General features: G+C 45.7%; 1 non-coding gene across 1 annotated transcript; it reads left to right on the top strand.

The window, feature by feature from the left end:
- Positions 1-1484: 1484 nt before the first annotated feature.
- LOC121273891 lies at positions 1485-1628 on the top strand. The gene has a single exon (XR_005942117.1). It is a non-coding gene; the product is annotated as a U4 spliceosomal RNA (small nuclear RNA).
- Positions 1629-5956: the final 4328 nt, after the last annotated feature.

Genomic DNA, 5956 nt, shown 5'->3' with positions numbered 1-5956 from the left:
GGTGCACAGACTGATCCACATCTGTGACCAGTTCGAACTGGCCTCAGGAGCCAAGGTAAATCGTGGGAAGAGCAAGCCCATGTTCTTCGGGAACTGGGCTGACCGATCCTTTGTCCCCTTCACTGTCAGGGCTGACGGCCTGAAGGTGCTGGGGATGTGGTTCGGAGGGACCAGGGCACGCGTTAGAAACTGGAAGGAGCGAGTGTCTATGGTGAAAAGGAAACTGGGCATGTGGGAGCGACGCTCCCTCTCCATTGCAGGTCAGAACCTGGTCATCAGGTGTGAGGCACTCTCGCTGTTGCTGTATGTGGCGCAGGTCTGGCCCATTCCACACTCCTGTGTGGTGGTGATCACCCGAGCCATCTTCCTCTTTATCTGGAGGTCGAAAATGGATAGTGTCCGCAGGGATACGATGTACAAGCCTCTAGACAAAGGGGGAAAAAACGTGCCCAACATCGCCCTCATACTGATGGCCACCTTTGTGTGTGGCTGCATCAAGGGTGCGTAGACCCTCAGTACGCAAACACCAAGTGTCACTACAAGCTGAGGTTCTACCTGTCCCCAGTGTTACGAAGGATGGGTCTGGCCACACTGCCGCGGAATGCTCCAAGTAGTTGGACCGTGCCGTACCACCTGTCCCTCGTGGGAAAATTTATGCAGAGCAACAGCTTTGATCACAAATCCATCAGGCAGTCATCGGCACGTAACGTCTTAAAGGCCTGAGGGAAAAGGAGAGGGTGGATCCTGTGGGATGGTTCCCTGAGCAAACTGACAAAGTCATTTGGCAGAATGCCTCATCGCCAGAACTTTCCAACAAGCACCAAGATGTAGCTTGGCTGGTGGTGAGAAAGGCCCCATCAGATCCTTCCTACACGCCAGGAGTCTCACCCCCTCTGCACGTTGCCCTCGAGGTGGCTGTGGTGGGGAAGAGACCGTTGTTCACCTCCTTGTAGATTGTGTCTTTGCGAAGAAGGTCTGGAGAGGGATGCAGTGGTTTCTGTCGTGGTTTATCCCGAGCAGTTCTGTGACAGAGGACTCTGTGCTCTACGGGCTGTTCCCAGGGACACACACCGAGACAAACATCAACTGCAGCTGGAGGATCATCATCTCGGTGAAAGACACTCTTTGGTCTGCCCGAAACTTGTTGGTTTTCCAGCGCAAAGAGTTGTCCCCGACCGAGTGTTGCAGACTGGCACATTCCAAGGTCCAGGACTACGTGCTGAGGGACACAGTTAAGCTTGGGGCAGCCACCACAAAGGCGCAATGGGGAAGGGTCGCTGCCTAAGACCTTTCTGCCACAGTGCACCGAGGGACTGAGAACTGTGTACAGCCCCCCTTGGGATGTACAGCTCAAAATGAATGTCTGAAAATGATTGTAACATTCATTGTTTGTACTGATGCACTTTGTGATACATGTTGTAAAAGGTGAACCTGATTGTACTTTTGTGATGGTGATTTTGAAATGGTTTGGAATGTTGTTGAAGATCTTTTATGAATAAAGTATATTATTGCAAAAAAAAGTTTAAACTGAGGCGCGATTATTGCTTAATGAAAACTTTTCCCAGTACCCCGCTATGGTGACTTGCAACACAGTCACTATTAGCAATTTTTGGTCATCTCTTCGGAGACTGTTTATGCATGTGAAAAGATAGTGAAATAAGCCCAGAGGATTATGTTGTTAATATTCAGCAGGTAAGGCAGCATCGTTGAAGAGGTGAGTTTTCAGTATTTATTGGTTGTGTTGATTAAATTCTGTCAGTGCTGGGGTTATTAATGCTGATTAGACATATTCATGAAATTGATCCTGTAACACTTGTATCGCTAAATATTTTTTAACCATTTACATGTTGCTGCATTTACCTGATTGAGGGTTCAACGCGAGTGTTGCTATTTTCATTGATTTATGAATCTGTTCCCCTACTACAATTTAGCTTCTAATTAGAAAAGAATGGCATCTCCCATGTACTAACATCTCACCCATTAGAAACCTAGAAAGTTATTGTATTCAAACTAACCCATCAACTATTCGCTCTTCTTCAGCTCCGCAGTAAGATAGGGAAAAGTAGAAAGCTGCAATTATCTGGCCCGTCACTCTCCAACAGCCAGCAGGGGAAAGTGGCAATTGCAGTTTCAATCAGTGGGTTACTGGCCATCTCTGGGATGCAGATACTGCAACAGGGGCCAAATCTCCCACTGCACCAAGCACGGGCTTAGGAAATCGCAGGTAGATGATATCCCATTCACAAAAACCCGAGCAGTATTTACAGAATGCAAGAGTGAGTTAGTCACAAGTAAAAATAACATGCCGCTTGCTAAATCTTTTCATTGGATGTGTTCATTTCATCTTAAGTTCTGCTCGTGGGAAAATGGCTGAAAGAGAGGTTGCAATTCGATGATTGAGAGTAGACCAATGGGGCGGTAATTGGCCGGGTTGGATTTGTCCTGCTTTTTGTGTAGAGGACATACCTGGGCAATTTTCCTCATAGCCGGGTAGGTGCATTTGTCCTCCCCAAATATATTAGCTCATACTTTTCGGGATTGAACTCCATTTGCCACTTCTTTGCCCACTCAACCAAAAGATTGATATCATTCTGGAGACAACAATTGTCCCCTTCACTATCAACTACACGGCCAATTCTTGTGTCATCTGCAAATTTCCCGATCGTGCCTCCTTCCTAAGGCTTGGTCACCAGAAGTGGACGTAATACTCAAGTTGTGTTTTAGCCAGAGGTTTGTAAAGATTCATCACAGCTTCCCTGCTTTTGTACTCAATATTATTGTTTATGAAGCTCAAGATCCAATTTGCTTTGCTAACTACTGTCCTAATCTGTGTTATCACCTTCAAAGATCTCTGCACATGAAGCCCCAGGTCCCTGTCTCCCTGCACATTCTTTAGAACTCTGCCATTAATCTCTATTGCCCCTCTCTGTCCCTTCTGCCAACATACATTACCTCCTGTGAGGGTTTCAATGATCAGTTAAATCCCTTCTCTCACGCACAGAGAAGGTGAACAGTCTCCCCGCAGTGTGAACTCGCTGGTGTGTGTCTTGGAGATGATGGTTTTCCCTGCACCAGCTGCTGTTGTGTTTCTAGGTGGTGGGGGTTGTGGGTTCGGAAGATTCTGTGATTCTGGTTGAATTGCAAATGGATGAATTGCATCTCCTTTTTCCTCTCCTCCACCTCTCTCTCTGTCTCTCTCTCTCTTTCTGGCTCTCTCTCTCTCTCTTTACTCCCCCTCCCCCCTCCTTCTCTTGTTTTCTCCTCCAGTAGAAGCCAGTCTTGTGTAGGCCCAGACCAGGTGGCAGGTTCCCTTCCCTGAAGGACATTAGTGAACCAGTTGGGTTTTTATGACAATCCAGCAGTTTTCATGGTCACTTTTTCCAAGTGCTGGCCCCACAAATTCCCAGATTCATTCAGCTCAATTTCACAACCTGCCTTTGTGTTTTTGTGGGTTCTCTCTCACATTTCCTTTATCTTATATTAAATTAATTTTTCCAGCATATTGCAAAGGGAGGACATGCAGTCGGGAAACTGAAACCAAACGTCACAGAATCTGACAAAGACTCATTCGATTCATCAGGACCTGAATATCATCGGCCATTAAACATGGAAACAAAAAACACTGTTCACACTGCGCAGAAACTGTGGAAATGTGGGGACTGTGGGAAGGAACTCAATGGCCCGTCTGAGCTGAAAAAGCATCAGTGAGTTCACACTGGGGAGAGACCGTTCACCTGCTCTGAGTGCGGGAAGCGATTCACTCAGTTATCCACACTGCTGACAAACAAGCGAGTTCACTCTGGGGGGAGACCGTTCACCTGCTCCAAGTGTGGAAAGGGATTCACTCAGTCATCTAACCTGCTGACACACAAGCGAGTTCAAACTGGGGAGAGACCATTCACCTGCTCTGAGTGCAGGAAGCGGTTCACTTATTATCCAACCTGCTAACACACCAGCGAGTTCACACTGAGGAGAGACTGTTCACCTGCTCCATGTGTAGGAAAGGATTCACTCAGTCATCCCACTTTCGAATACACCAGTGAGTTCACGCTGGGTAGAGCCCATTCACTTGGCCTGTATGTGGTAAGGGATTCACTCAGCTATCCCACCTGCTGAGACACCAGCGAGTTCACACTGATGAGACATTTTACATATGCAGACTGCGGGAAGTTCTATAAAAGTTCCGGGGAACTGATGTCCCATCAACTTGTTCACACTGGTGAGAGGTGCTCTCACTGTGGCACTGGGTTAAGGCGATCCCCTCAACTCACTGAACACCAGTGGGTGCACACTGGGGAGAGACCGTTCACCTGCTCAGTGTGTAGGAAGCGATTCACTCGGTCATCCTACCTGCTATGACACCAGCGAATTTGCAACCAGCTACAGTGATTGCCTCTCTCCTGTCTCCTCCAACGACAAGTGTGAGGAGCTCATGGAGCTTCTTTGTCACGAAGATTAAGACAATCTGATCAGCTGCCTCTGCTGCTTCCCTGCCTTCCACTAACCCACCGGGACAAACTGTCTCTAATGTTCTCCTGTTTCAGCGCTGAACTCACGTCTCGCTCTAGTTTCTCTGCGATCTCCCCTTGGACAGGTTTCCTTTTCTCTCTCTAGATTGGACAATCGGTTGAAGCCTCATCCACACAAAGGAGGGGAAGAGTTGTGTGAGTGGACTGCCTAGAAAATCCGTGAGAACTTTCTTTGTTTCTTTTGCTGTTTAATGTGTAATTTATACTTAATATTGACCACAGTCTGCCTTTTAATTCATATTTCATTGATCTTGATTTTGGATTGATTGTTAAAGTAAAAGGAATAAGAAATGAAATCTTGTCCATTGGTTTTCTGGATGGGGTCAATCGGTAAATTTGATTAATTTGGTTCATTGAGCTTCACAGGGAACAGAACATGGTGGATACATTGGATTTAATCTTCCAGAAATCCTTAGATTCTGGAACTATTCCCAAGGATTGGAAGTTAGCAAACATAACCTCACTATTCTAGAAATGGGCTAGAGAGAAAATGGGGAAGCTTTGGCCAGTTAGCGTAACATCAGTCATTGGCAAAATGCTGGAATCTATTATTCCGGATGTGGTAACTGGGCATTAACTGATTAAGCAGAGTCAGTACAAATGCTTGAAAGTGAAATCATGTTTGACAATCTGTGTGAAGTTTTTGGACGGTGTAATGAGTCAGGTGAATAACGGGGAAAACATTAGATGTTGTGTATTTGGATTTTTGAAAAGCATTCGATAAGGAGCCTCACAAGAGGTCATTACTCAAAATTAGGTTTTGTGTGATGGGGGTAATAACTTAGTATGGATTGAAGATTGGTTAAAGGACAGAATTCAGAGAGTAGGAATAAATAGGATATTTCGTGTTGGCCGACTGTAACTAGCAGAATACCACAAGGATTAGTAATTGGGAATCAGCTATTTACAAACTATATGAATGACTTGGATGACTGTATGTAACATATCCAAGTTTGCTGATGATACCAAGTTAGGTCGGAAAGTGAGCAGTGAGGACACAGAGTCTGCAGAGGGATGGAGACAGGCTGGGTGAGTGGGTAAGGAGATTGCAGATGGAATACAATGTGGTGAACTTATCCATCTTGGTAGGTGAATTAAAAAAAAAAAATGTTTTTGAATGGTGAGAGACAGGGAAATGTTTGCATTCAGAGGTTTCCTCAAACATGAATCACAGGAAGTTAACATGCAGATCCAGCAAGCAGTTAAGAAGGGAAATGGTTTAATAGCTTTTATTCCAAAGGGATTGGAGTACATGAGCAAAAAAATCTCACTATAATTTGACAGGGCAGTGGTGAGGCTTCAGCTGGATACTGTGTGCAGTTTTAGTCTCCCTATCGAAGGAATGACATACTTACCCCAGAGGGAGTGAAACAACTCTTCACCAGACTGGGTCCTGGGATAAGGGTATTATCCAGTGAGGAGAAATT

This window comes from Carcharodon carcharias (genome assembly GCF_017639515.1).
Source record: "Carcharodon carcharias isolate sCarCar2 chromosome 27 unlocalized genomic scaffold, sCarCar2.pri SUPER_27_unloc_2, whole genome shotgun sequence".
Taxonomy (NCBI): domain Eukaryota; kingdom Metazoa; phylum Chordata; class Chondrichthyes; order Lamniformes; family Lamnidae; genus Carcharodon; species Carcharodon carcharias.
The sequence above is the reverse complement of the archived record's forward strand: the minus strand, read 5'-3'. Positions and strand labels throughout refer to the sequence as shown.